Below are 14,983 nucleotides of genomic sequence, written 5' to 3'. Positions count from 1 at the left end.
CCCAGAATTCCAGCTGCCGGCATTCTCCCTCTTCATGTAAACCTTGTAAAATAAGAGAGAATAGGCAAAAGTATTGTGACATAATGTGTAATAACAACCCATAATGCAATAAATATCAACATAAAAGCATGATGCAAAATGGACATATCAACTCCCCCAAGCTTAGACCTCGATTGTCCTCAAGCGGAAGCCGATAACGATAAATATGTCCACATGTTTAGAGGTAGAGGTGTCGATAAAATAAAATACGGACATGAGGGCATCATGATCATTCTTAAAACAACAACATATATGGATATTATCATATGATTTCTTATGCTCAAGTAATAATCTATTCACAATGTCAAGTATGAATCAGAAACTTTATTGAGAACTAACAAACTATAATCTTAGTCATTGAAGCAATTGCAATTTATCATAACATCAGAAAGAGTCTATGTCAGAGCTTTCAGCAAGCCCACATACTCAAGTATCATTTAGTCTTTCACAATTGCTAACACTCACGCAATACTTGTGGTTACGGAGTTTTAATCGGACACAGAGGAAGATAGGGGCTTATAGTTTCGCCTCCCAACCTTTTACCTCAAGGGTAATGTCAACAATAATAACTCATGCTAACTTACATCCAATTAGATATATATATATATATATCAGGATCTTTCCAACACACTGAGCTTGCCAAAGGATAAAATGTAAAAAGGAAAGGTGAAGATCACCATGACTCTTGCATAAGGGTAAGAGATAAAAGTAAGAGATAGGCCCTTCGCAGAGGGAAGCAGAGGTTGCCATGCGCTTTCAGGGTTGGATGCACAAAATATTAATGCGAAAGAACGTCACTTTATATTGCCACTTGTGATATGGACCTTTATTATGCAGTCCGTCGCTTTTATTTCTTCCATATCACAAGATCGTATAAAGCTTATTTTCTCCCACACTAATAAGTCATACATATTTAGAGAGCAATTTTTATTGCTTGCACCGATGACAACTTACTTGAAGGATCTTACTCAATCCATAGGTAGGTATGGTGGACTCTCATGGCAAAATCGGGTTTAAGGGTATTTGGAAGCACAAGTAGTATCTCTACTTGGTGCAAAGAATTTGGCTAGCATGAGGTATAAAGGCAAGCTCAACATGTTGGATGATCCATGACAATATACTTTATTTTAGATATAAGAAAACATAACCCATTATGTTGTCTTCCTTGTCCAACATCAACTCCTTAGCATGTCATATTTTAATGAGTGCTCACAATCATAAAAGATGTCCAAGATAGTATATTTATATGTGAAATCTCTCTTTCTTTATTACTTCCTATTAATTGCAACGATGACCAAAACTATGCTTGTCAACTCTCAACAACTTCTAATCATCATACTCTTTCTATGTGAAGTCATTACTCTCCATAAGATCAATATGATCTCTTTTTATTTCTTTCTCTTTTCCTTTTTTCTTTCTTTCTTTTATTCCCTCAAGATCATAGCAAGATAATCAAGCCCTTGACTCAACACTAGTCTTTATTATATATAGCTCACGGACTCGATTACATAGAAAGATCATAAAGCAAAACTCACAACTAGATCATACCAAAACTTTATTCAACTAGATCAAGATATTACTAAAAGGATCAAACTAAGAAAAACGGTAAAGATAGGAGTGTGATGGTGATACGATACTGGGGCACCTCCCCCAAGCTTGGCGGTTGCCAAGGGGAGTGCCCATACCCATGTGATTATATCTCCTTCGGAGGTGATGGTGTGATATTCTTGGCGATGATACTCCTCAGGATACGATTCTCCTCCTCGAGCTTATTGAGTTGCTGCTTGGGATCCATTATCTCCTTACAGAGCTTACTCGTGACGGTTAAAGCTCCTTGTATCCATGGATGTTGCATAGCCGCGGGGGAACAAGTAACACTCTTTTTCATATTCTCGTAAGAAAGAAATCTAACATTGGAAGGGATAACCGAGTTTGGAATAGCCGAGCTCTGTAGTTCCCCCATCGTGAATCCAGCTCGGAAGCGAGAAGTGACTTCTTGATCCTCCTCCATGGCATATATCCTCTTCAAATCAGCCTTCATTAGCCAAGCATCGTTGTCACCATTGTTGGAGGAGGGGGACGACATGATGCCTAGCCTTGACAACCCTGACAGAAAACAACTCGAAACAAAAATAGAGGATAATTCCGTGATACGGTGGTCAAAACCTTCGGGAGATTATATAATGAATTTTTACCGACCAAAATACGTATCGTGCAAGAAAATGGAGTCCGGAGAGCACACGAGGTGCCCACGAGGCAGGGGGCGCGCCCAGGGGGGTAGGGCGCGCCCTCCACCCTCGTGGAGCCCTCGTGTCCTTCCCGGACTGCTTCTTATTTTTCTATTTTTCTAAATATTCCAAAACGGAGAAAAATTGCCATTAGAACTGTTTTGGAGTCAGTTTACTTACCGTACCACATACATATTCCTTTTCGGAGTCTGAAACGTTCTAGAAAGTGTCCCTTATGTATTCCTCCGGGGTTACGGTTTCAATAACATTGGTTTCAACATTTATAGGATTACCTGAGATATAATGTTTGATTCTTTGACCGTTCACCACCTTCGGATTTGTGCCTTCGAAGTTGTTGATTTTTATGGCACCGGAACGATAGACCTCCTCGATAACGTAAGGACCTTCCCATTTAGCGAGAAGTTTTCCTGCAAAAAATCTTAAACAAGAGTTGTATAATAATACATAATCACCTACATTAAACTCACGCTTTTGTATTCTTTTGTCATGCCATCTTTTAACTTTTTCTTTAAACAACTTGGCATTCTCATAGGCTTGGGTTCTCCATTCATCAAGTGAGCTAATGTCAAATAACCTCTTCTCACCGGCAAGTTTGAAATCATAGTTGAGCTCTTTAATGGCCCAATATGCCTTATGTTCTAGTTCGAGAGGTAAGTGACATGCTTTTCCATAAACCATTTTATACGGAGACATACCCATAGGATTTTTATATGCAGTTCTATAGGCCCATAATGCATCATCAAGTTTCTTGGACCAATTCTTTCTAGATCTATTAACCGTCTTTTGCAAAATTAATTTGAGTTCTCTATTACTCAATTCTACTTGACCACTAGACTGTGGGTGATAAGGAGATGCAATTCTATGATTAACATCATACTTAGCAAGCATTTTACGAAGCACCATGAATAAAATGTGAACCACCATCAGTCATTAAATATCTAGGGACTCCAAACCTCAGAAAAATAACTTCTTTAAGTATCTTAATAGAAGTGTTATGATCAGCACTACTAGTTGGAATAGCTTCTACCCACTTAGTAACGTAATCAACAACAACTAAAATATGTGTATATCCATTAGAGGCAGGAAACGGTCCCATATAATCAAAGCCCCAAACATCGAATGGTTCAATAATAAATCAATAGTTCATAGGCATTTCCTAACGTCTACTAATGTTACCAATTCTTTGACATTCATCACAAGATAAGACAAACTTACGAGCATCCTTGAAGAGAGTAGGCCAATAAAAACCGGATTGCAATACCTTATGTGCAGTTCTGTCTCCAGCGTGGTGTCCTCCATAAGCCTCGGAGTGACACTTGCGTAGGATCTGTTCCTCTTCATCTTCAGGTACACAACGTCTAATAATACCATCTACTCCTTCTTTATAAAGATGTGGGTCATCCCAGAAGTAATGTCTTAAATCATAGAAAAACTTTTTCTTTTGCTGGTATGTGAAACTAGGTGGTATAAATTTAGCAATAATGTAATTAGCATAATCAGCATACCATGGAGCTGTATGAGAAGCATTTATGACATTTAATTGTTCATCAGGAAAGCTATCATCAATACGTAGTGGGTCATCAAGAACATTCTCTAACCTAGACAAGTTGTCTGCAACGGGGTTCTCAGCTCCCTCTCTATCAATAATATGCAAATCAAATTCTTATAGCAAGAGAACCCATCTAATAAGTCTAGGTTTAGCATCTTTCTTTTCCATAAGGTATTTAATAGCAGCATGATCAGTGTGAATAGTTACTTTAGAATCAAAAATATAAGGTCTGAACTTATCACAAGCAAATACAACTGCTAAGAATTCTTTTTCAGTAGTGGCATAATTTCTCTGGGCATTATCTAGAGTTTTACTAGCATATTGAATAACATTTAATTTCTTATCAACTCTTTGCCCTAGAACAGCACCTACAGCATAATCACTAGCATCACACATAATTTCAAAGGGTAAATTCCAATCAGGTGGCTGAACAATAGGTGCAGAAATCAATGCTTTCTTAAGTATTTCAAATGCTTCTACACAATCATCATCAAAGACAAATGGTATATCTTTTTGTAAGAGATTAGTCAGAGGCCGAGAAATTTTTGAGAAGTCCTTAATGAACCTCCTATAAAAACCGGCATGACCAAGGAAACTTCTTATACCTTTGATGTCCTTGGGACATGGCATCTTTTCAATAGCATCAACTTTAGCTTTATCAACTTCAATACCTGTTTCAGAAATTTTATGCCCCAAGACAATACCTTCATTAACCATAAAGTGACACTTTTCCCAAATCAAGACAAGATTAGTTTCTTCACATCTCTGCAAAACTCGATCAAGGTTGCTCAAGCAATCATCAAAAGAGGATCCATAAACGGAGAAATCGTCCATGAAAACCTCACAAATCTTTTCACAAAAGTCAGAGAATATAGCCATCATGCATCTTTGAAAGGTAGCAGGTGCATTACATAAACCAAAAGGCATACGTCTATAAGCAAAAGTACCGAAAGGGCAAGTAAAAGTGGTCTTAGCTTGATCATCAGCTGACACAGATATTTGAGAGAAGCCAGAATAACCATCTAGAAAGCAAAAATGTGTATGTTTGGATAATCTTTCTAGCATTTGATCAATAAAAGGTAAGGGGTAATGATCTTTTTTAGTAGCTTTATTTAATTTGTGGAAATCAATTACCATCCTATAACCTGTAATAATTCTTTGCGGAATCAATTCATCTTTATCATTGGGAACGACAGTAATGCCTCCTTTCTTAGGGACACAATGGACAGGACTTACCCACTAACTATTAGCAACGGGATAGATTATACCTGCCTCAAGGAGCTTTAATATTTCCTTTCTTACCACTTCTTTCATCTTAGGATTCAACCGTCGTTGGTGATCAATAACTGGTTTGGCATCTTTCTCCAAATTTATTTTGTGTTGGCATAGAGTGGGACTAATGCCCTTAAGATCATCAAGAGTATATCCAATAGCAGCACGGTGCTTCTTCAGAGTTTTCAATATTTTTTCTTCCTCCTTCTCTGAAAGGTTAGCACTAATAATAACATGATATATCTTCTTTTCATCAAGATAAGCATATTTAAGAGTATCAGGTAATGGTTTAAGTTCAAACACGGGATCACCCTTGGGTGGAGGAGGATCCCCTAGGATTTCAACAGGCAAGTTGTGTTTCAGAATAGGTCCCTATTGAAAGAACACTTCATCTATTTCCCTTCTTTCATTCATAAACATATCATTTTCATGGTCTAGCAAATATTGTTCTAAAGGATCACTAGGAAGCACGGCAATAGAAGCAAGACCAATAATTTCATCTTTACTAGGCAATTCCTCTTCGCGGTGTTGTCTACGAAATTTAGAAAAGTTAAACTCATGAGACATATCACCTAGACCAATAGTAACAACATCCTTTTTGAAGTCTATCTTAGCATTAACAGTGTTTAAGAAGGGTCTACCAAATATAATGGGACAAAAGCTATCTTGTGGGGAACCAAGAACAAGAAAATCAGCAGGATATTTAGTTTTCCCACACAAGACTTCAACATCTCTAACAATTCCAATTGGTGATATAGTATATCTATTGTCAAGCTTAATGGTAACATCAATTTCTTCTAACTCAGCGGGTGCAATATCATGCATAATTTCTTTGTATAAGTCAATAGGTATTGCACTAGCACTAGCACCCATATCACACAAGCCATGATAACAATGACCTCCTATTTTAACAGAAATAATAGGCATGCCTACCACATGTCTATGTTTATCTTTAGCACTAGGTTTAGCAATTCTAGCAGTCTCATCACAGAAATAAATAACATGCCCATCAATATTATCAGCCAAGAGATCTTTAACAATAGCAATATTAGGTTCAACTTTAACTAGCTCAGGAGGTGTATAGGTTCTGATATTGCTTTTACGAACCATAGTTGAAGCTTTAGCATGATCCTTTATCCTAACAGGAAAAGGTGGTTTCTCAACATAAGCAGTAGGAACAACAGGATCGTTATAAGTGATAGTCTTTTCTTCAACTTTAATAGGTGCAACTACTTCTACTTCTATGGGAGGATGATATTTAAACCACTTCTCCTTAGGGAGATCAACGTGAGCAGCAAAAGATTCACAAAAAGAAGCTACTATCTCAGAGTCAAGTCCATATTTAGTGCTAAACTTACGGAAAACATCGGTATCCATAAAAGATTAACACAATCAAACTTAGGTGTAATACCTGACTCCTTACCTTCGTTGAGGTCCCAATCTTCAGAGTTGCGTTTAATTCTTTCCAATAAATCCCATTTGAATTCAATAGTCTTCATCATAAAGGAACCAGTACAAGAAGTATCGAGCATGGTGCGATTGTTGTCAGAAAGCCGAGCATAAATTTTTTGAATAATCATTTCTCTTGAGAGCTCATGATTAGGGCATGAATATAACATTGACTTAAGCCTCCCCCAAGCTTGAGCGATGCTTTCTCCTTCGCGAGGCCAAAAATTATATATGTAATTACGATCACGATGAACGAGATGCATAGGATAAAACTTCTGATGAAATTCCAATTTCAATCGTCAGTAGTTCCATGATCCCATATCATCACATAGCCTATACCATGTCAATGCATCTCCCTTTAAAGATAAAGGGAAGACCTTCTTCTTGATAACATCATCGGGCATACCTGCAAGCTTAAATAATCCACAAACTTCATCCCCATAGATTAGGTGTAAATCGGGATGCAATGCTCCATCTCCTGCAAAAGGATTAGCTAGCAGTTTCTCTATCATACCTGAAGGAATTTCAAAGTAGACATTTTCATTTTCAGTAGGTTTAGTAGGTTGAGGAGAAACTCTTTGCTCTACTGGTCGAGGTGAAGATACCCCGAACAAGCCCCTCAAAGGATTATTTTCCATAGTAACAAGTGACAGTAAATTTCAGCACACTATATAAATTTTTCCTTACCAAATTCCACCTACCAAAGGCGCTTCACTCCCCGGCAACGGCGCCAGAAAAGAGTCTTGATGACCCACAAGTTTAGGGGACCTATCGTAGTCCTTTCGATAAGTAAGAGTGTCGAACCCAACGAGGAGCAGAAGGAAATGATAAGCGGTTTTCAGCAAGGTATTCTCTGCAAGCACTGAAATTATCGGTAACAGATAGTTTTGTGATAAGATAATTTGTAACGGGTAACAAGTAACAAAAGTAAATAAAGTGCAGCAAGGTGGCCCAATACTTTTTGTAGCAAAGGAAAAGCCTGGACAAACTCTTATATAGAGGAAAACGCTGCCGAGGACACATGGGAATTATCGTCAAGCTAGTTTTCATCACGTTCATATGATTCGCGTTCGGTACTTTGATAATTTGATATGTGGGTGGACCGGTGCTTGGGTGCTGTCCTTACTTGGACAAGCATCCCACTTATGATTAACCCCTATTGCAAGCATCCGCAACTACAAAAGAAGTATTAAGGTAAACCTAACCATAGCATGAAACATATGGATCCAAATCAGCCCCTTACGAAGCAACGCATAAACTAGGGTTTAAGCTTCTGTCACTCTAGCAACCCATCATCTACTTATTACTTCCCAATGCCTTCCTCTAGGCCCAAATAATGGTGAAGTGTCATGTAGTCGATGTTCACATAACACCACTAGAGGAGAGACAACATACATCTCATCAAAATATCGAACGAATACCAAATTCACATGACTACTAATAGCAAGACTTCTCCCATGTCCTCAGGAACAAACGTAACTACTCACAAAGCATATTCATGTTCATAATCATAGGAGTATTAATATGCATAAAGGATCTGAACATATGATCTTCCACCAAATAAACCAACTAGCATCAACTACAAGGAGTAATCAACACTACTAGCAACCTACAGGTACCAATCCCTGACTTAGAGACAAGAATTGAATACAAGAGATGAACTAGGGTTTGAGAGGAGATGGTGCTGGTGAAGATGTTGATGGAGATTGACCCCCTCCCGATGAGAGGAGCATTGGTGATGACGATGGCGATGATTTCCCCCTCCCGGAGGGAAGTTTGCCCGGCAGAACAGCTCCGCCGGAGCCCTAGATTGGTTCCGCCAAGGTTCCGCCTCGTGGCAGCGGAGTCTCGTCTCGAAAGCTTGCTTATGATTTTTCTTCGGACGAAAGACTTCATATAGCAGAAGATGGCCACCGGAGGGCCACCAGGGGGCCCACGAGGCAGGGGGCACTCCCCCCACCCTCGTGCCCAGGGTGTGGGTCCCCTCTGGTATTTTCTTCGCTTAGTATTTTTTACTATTTACAAAAATAACTTCCGTGGAGTTTCAGGACTTTTGGAATTGTGCAGAATAGATCTCTAATATTTGCTCCTTTTCCAGCCCAGAATTCCAGCTGCCGGCATTCTCCCTCTTCATGTAAACCTTGTAAAATAAGAGAGAATAGGCATAAGTATTGTGACATAATATGTAATAACAACCCATAATGCAATAAATATCAACATAAAAGCATGATGCAAAATGGACGTATCAGCGTGGCTCTGCCAGCGGGCCTGCACGGCCCATCTTCGCCAGCAAGCACTCAAGACCCTCGCGAGGGGCCAAGCCTCGCGAGGGGGACGACACAAGACCTCCTTGGGAGCGGCCTCACCAGGCTAGCTCGCGAGGAGCGGAGAGATCAAGGCAAGGCGAACCTCGCGAGGATCCAATGACGCAAGTCATGACGACCGCAACCAGGCAGGCTCCAGGCGGGCGCCCGCGCGCGCAGTGTCCTTGTTCCCTCTTTGGTGCTAAAGGGGCAAGCGCAGGCGCGGAGTCCCGAGACATCAGACAAAGGTTTCCATATCGGTGCAACGAGACCAAGACCGGCAGGACGGAGGTCACTGTGGAGCCCAAGACGACGCCACCACCAGAGCCTTTGGCAGGCGAAGACCGCTTTTGTCAGGATAAGCTGTACTAGTTGTTCCCCTTCAGAATTGGCTGTTGTGGGATCCCTTCCCGCTCAATATTTGGGAAGAGGACCCGGGCCCCTATAAATAGGACTAGCCACCACAGAAGAGGGGGACGAAAACCCTTCTCCAGCTCACCAGCACAAGAACACCTCGCCTCAGGAGGTTGTTCTTCCCCTTGTACTGTTCATCCCCAGCCCAAGAGGCAATCCACCACACACACTGGAGTAGGGCATTACACCACGTCGGTGGCCCAAACCAGTATAAATCTTGTGTCTCTGTGTTCTTTGGGTTCGGCGAGTTAGTCCACTAGATCGTGGAGTGCGAGAGCTTGGGAGAGGAGAGATCTTCGTGCGCACCCCAGTGTTCAAACCTTGAGGGTTTTGCCGGAACCCGTGATCCGACGAATTGCACTTCACATAAAAGGGCCTAATAATGAGATATATGCTAACTTCCTCGACAAAATCATCTGTCCAAACTTTGTTTGAAGTAAGTTTTCTTTTCAACTATCTGCATGTGGACTTACCCAGCAATGTCAAATGAATTGTGTAGCATTTAAGCAACCAATTGTTATTCCCTTTTCTTACTATATTCCTACCTAATAACTTCTAGTTACCAATACACTTTTCCATTGCCCTATTTTAACAAAATATTCCCTGCACTCCCATTTCTATCAGAAAGCGCATCTGACAAGGAGACTCCGGAGGTGGAGAACGGGGCTGCCAACAAGCAGAGGCGGGGCGAGCTAGAACCGCAAGCGACTCCAGCAGGCCTAGACTTCATCAGTAGCCTCCCCGATGATATGTTGAAAGTCATCATCTCCCTCCTCCCAATCAAATATGGGGTGCGGACAACCCTCCTTTCCCGGCAGTGGCGCCCCCTATGGAACTCCAGCCCTCTCGACCTCATCGACACCCACGAGCTCTGCCATGGCTATCGCAAAAGCTTGGATGCGTTCTCCAAGATCCTCGGCAGTCACCTTGGCCCAACCAAAGGCCTTAGAATGGGCAAGTTCTGTTCCAATGGCAAGGACCGAGCCAAGCTTGACGACTGGTTCCGATCCCCCCGTCCTAGATCAGCTCGAGGAGCTCACTTTTGATGATGGGCATATGCGGTCGCTGCCAACGTCTGCACTCCACCTCGCGCCCACGCCGCGCATCGCCAAGTTCAGGAACTGCCATTTCCTGCCCCTTAATGACAAGCCTGCTCTTATTCTACCACGACTGAAGCACCTCGAGCTCGTCGTCGTCTGCCTCTCAAAGGGTGACATGGAGCGCCTGCTCCGTGGCTGTGCTGCACTCAAGTACCTTCATCTTCAGGCGATCAATGGGTTGAGTACCTTCCACATCACCTGCATGACTCTCCGGACTATTTATGTGTGTTGCTGGTGCGGCAGGAAGACATCACAAGATGTGTACCACGGTATGATCATTGAGGACACACCTGCACTTGAGAGATAACTTGTAGTTGATCAAGAAGGTCCAACAAGAATCAATGTCATTTCTGCGCCGAAATTGACAGTGGTGGGCTACTCGTCTGACAAATACTCTGAACTTGTTATTGGATCCACACCCGTTCAGGTACAACAGCCGCCTTCTACCTCTCCTTCTACAAATTAACATTGTTTCTAATTTTGAAGATGTTTGTTCGTCTGTCATTCAGAAATTGATTCCGACAAGCTTGACCCCGAAACTGCGCACAGTGAAGGTCTTGGAACTAGAATATATCGGCCCCGACATGGAGCAAGTTGTCAGTTTCCTGAGATGCTTTCCGTGCCTGGAGAAGCTATATATCGAGGTGATGTTCCTTTCCTATTAAATGTTAACCATAAGGGAGTTCAATTTGTGACACCTTTTTCCAAGTTTACAATGACAATGTACTACGATTTCTGAAGGTTCTTTTGGAGGATTTCAGTACATACATGCCCCCCCATATTGGTTGCTTGATCCATATGGTTACAATCAAAGCATTTCTCCTTTGGATTCATCTGTACTAGTTTTCTTAGGGAACTTTTCATCCACTCCAACCTCTTGTGAAGAAGGCGTCATTTTTCTAGAATGTAATCAAGTGCCCATGTTAATCATGTCAGATCGAAGATGGCATGTTAGTGCATTTTAAAATTCCTGCAAACCAAATAGGTCTGTTGTAATGTTCAAAACTGCATGTAGGCACTAACACGTTCTCTTCTTTTGCAGATAAGATTAGGCCCAATGGTGGATAATGTGATACAATATAACAATCACGTCGAATGCCTAGATCTGCATCTCTCAGAAATTACTTTGAAGAACAACCGAGGGACCTTACCGGAGATTATATTCGCCAGGTTCTTTGTTCTCAGAGCAAGGGTGCTGAAGGAAATGAGGTTTGCCCTACATTTATTTCACAAAAATGAATGGTTTGTTGATCAGCGCCGGCGCCTACGACAGGATGGAGTAGGCTCTAAAAATGCTGAGTTTCATTTTGGAACTTCATATGAAAGAGTAATCGGAAGTCATTGTGTCAACCCCATACATGACTTCTCAGTGGTTGGCCCCTTTGCAGAATTTGTGAGGTTTCGAAACTAGACTTAGAAGCGGTGATATTAGTTTGAACCTCTCTGATATCCATGTTCAGCGGATAAGCGTGAGCGTTTGCAGCTGATGAGCTGAATTTCATTTCTAATATCAGTTTGAACCTTGTAATCTTCGAATTTGAGCCATATAACTCTGGAATTTGAACCTTGTAACATTTCGAGCTTTTGTGGTACAATCGTTGAAATGGCATCGCATGAGACTCGTATATTGCTAGCACTATTTTGACCTTAATATGCAATGGTCTTAGATTTTATTAACCATTCTCGTATCAGTTTACCTTGTCGATCTCACAGCACACGATATGTATAGCTAACTCGACTGCAATCTTCGACATTATTGCACACAGTTGGTTTCTTCCACCGTGTGCACTGTAGAGCGCATAATTAATTATGGCACTCGAGTGTCCATCATCACCCTTCTGTGTAACTTTGACCTCATCACCCAAGGGTAAACTTCTGACCAAAGTCATTCCACACACTTCATTTTTACAAAGCTTTTTGCCAATAAACGCCCACGATTTGTCCATCTTCTAGACGACGCGTGGCCAAACTAGCCGGGCGGGAAGCTTGCGCGGTAAACAGCGCGGTAGCGCGAGAACAGGCTCACCGACGATACATTTGGCGCCTCTTCGAGTCCACGCGTGCGGTGCGGTGTTGTCAAGCGTGCACTGGAATCCTCCGCTATGAACGCCGTGACAAGACATGACGATTACAGGCCGGTCGGCCCCCATTTATTACAGCGGCCATTTAACCTACCCTTGTGTCTCTTCAACCTTTCGATCGCGCCCCACCATTGCAAGAAGCACACCCACCATGAGAAATTCTTCAAGGGTATCCTGCGCGGCTCCAATGGCGCTCCGAGCGGCTGCCGACGGCGAGCAGTAGTTCACCATGCGTGCCGTGCTGGACACCCACAAAAGGTTCATGGACCTCTCAGTGGTGTACACCAATGACTCGGTCTGGGTGGAGCACTCCATCCACATCATGGAGCTGTTGCTTGCCGCGGAGAAGTACAAGGTGGTCGGGTTCGACCTCGAGTACACCCCCGCTCGTGCCGGGTCTCGTCCCAAGGTCGCCGTCGCCCAGATGTGCGTGCGCCACCACATCCTCGTCTACCACTACTGCCTGGCCACAAGGCCTTGCGAGCGTTTTGCCAGGTTTGTCAACAGCCCTCACTACATGCTCGCTACGGTGGACATCACCAACGATGTAAAGGCACTCAAGAATTCGGGCATCGCCTGCCAGAATCTTGTCGACATCCAGGGCCAATACAAGATCTGGGGCAGCAAGGAGCATGAGAAGGACTCACTGGTTCACCTCGCCGAGGCCATCACCGACCCCTACTACAGAGACATGAAGGATTCGTGCAACAAGGACAAGTGTGCCTGGCACTCAGCCTGGATGGAGAAACTCGAGAAAGCTCACATCGTGTACGCGGCCAAGGAGGCGTACGCGAGCTACGACATGTACAGGCAGATCGTTGACATGAGGAAGTGCCTCCTTCCCCAAAACGGCGAGGGATCCAGCCGGAAGCAGAGCAATGGCAAGCGTCATCGAAACAATAAGTAGATGATTAGATCCTCGTTTCTCCTACTTTAGTATGCATGTAATTGCTTTCTTTGGTGTGTGGAAATGTTATGTGTGTAGTCACTTGTGTAATTGTATGCTTAATTTGGTTATGCAATGCTGTCTTTTTAAGTATATATGTTGATGCTCTATAGACAGAGCGTAGATGTTGTGCGGACAAAGAAAATCACATTGCACACGGACTAAACAATGGAACCCGTTGGTGGTGTTTTCATCAATCACTCACAATTGTATACCAGCAATCGTTTGCTCACAACACACACGGCTTGTTAGCAGTAATCGTATGTGTTGTTATCGGTCTTCGCACACGTTTTCGATTACAAACCTGTTTGCCTCGTATCAAACACATCTTGTTCATTTGAACCGTTTCTGTTCTCATGTCTCAACGCAAACAGTTCATCCGAGTGAACCGCATGCCGTATATCGCACACACCTTTGATCTGGCTGACCGTTTCTTTTGTGTTGCCTAATCACAAACAGTTCATCCGAGTGAACCGTATGCTGTACATCGCACACACCTTCATCTGGCTGCCCGTTTCTTTTGTTCCTCCTCATCGCAAACAGTTAATTGAGTTGAACCGTGTGCCCTTCATCGCACACGCAACTAAAATCTGAAGCGTGTTTGATGCATCCTCCATCGCAAACGTTTTGCACCTTTTTTGATGGTTTTTTACACCACCATTTGTGATTATGGCATCGCACACAGTTTCATCGAAGGGTCTCTGATCATAGTGTCGCGTTAGCAGCATCCTGTAGTAGTGAGAGGACATCTAGTGGGCCAAAGAAGTACCGAAGAGGGAGCCCAAGGTGAGCACAAGACACCAGGGCGCACCTGGAGGCCCAGGCGCGCCCTGGTGGGTTGTGCCCACCTAGGTGGCCTCCCACACCGCCTCCTTGCTCTATAAATACCCCAATATTCCAGAAACCCTATGTGAGTCGATGAAAATCAATTCCAGCCGCCGCAAGTTCCAGAACCACCAGATCCAATCTAGACACCATCACGGAGGGGTTCATCATGCCCATTGGTGCCTCTCCGATGATGTGTGAGTAGTTCTTTGTAGACCTACGGGTCCGTAGTTAGTAGCTATATGGCTTTCTCTCTCTCTCTCTCTCTCTCTTGATTCTCAATACAATGGTCTCTTGGAGATCCATATGATGTAACTCTTTTTACGGTGTGTTTGTTGGGATCCGATGAACTTTGAGTTTATGATCAGATCTATCTTTTTATCCATGGAAGTTGTTTGAGTCTTCTTTGATCTCTTATATGCATGATTGCTTATAGCCTCGTATTTCTTCTCCGATATTTGGGTTATGTTTGGCCAACTTGATCTATTTATCTTGCAATGGGAAGAGGTGCTTTGTAATGGGTTCGATCTTACAGTGCTTGATCACAGTGACAGAAGGGGAGCCGACACGTATGTTCGTTGCTATTAAGGATAACAAGATGGGGTCTATTTCTACATAAATAGATCTTGTCTACATCATGCCATCGTTCTTATTGCATTACTCCGTTTTTCCATGAACTTAATACACTAGATGCATGCTGGATAGCGGTCGATGTGTGGAGTAATAGTAGTCGATGCAGGCAGGAGTCGGTCTACT

Source organism: Triticum aestivum, chromosome 1D (assembly GCF_018294505.1).
Source record: "Triticum aestivum cultivar Chinese Spring chromosome 1D, IWGSC CS RefSeq v2.1, whole genome shotgun sequence".
Taxonomy (NCBI): Eukaryota; Viridiplantae; Streptophyta; class Magnoliopsida; order Poales; family Poaceae; genus Triticum; species Triticum aestivum.
Note: the sequence above shows the minus strand (reverse complement) of the source record.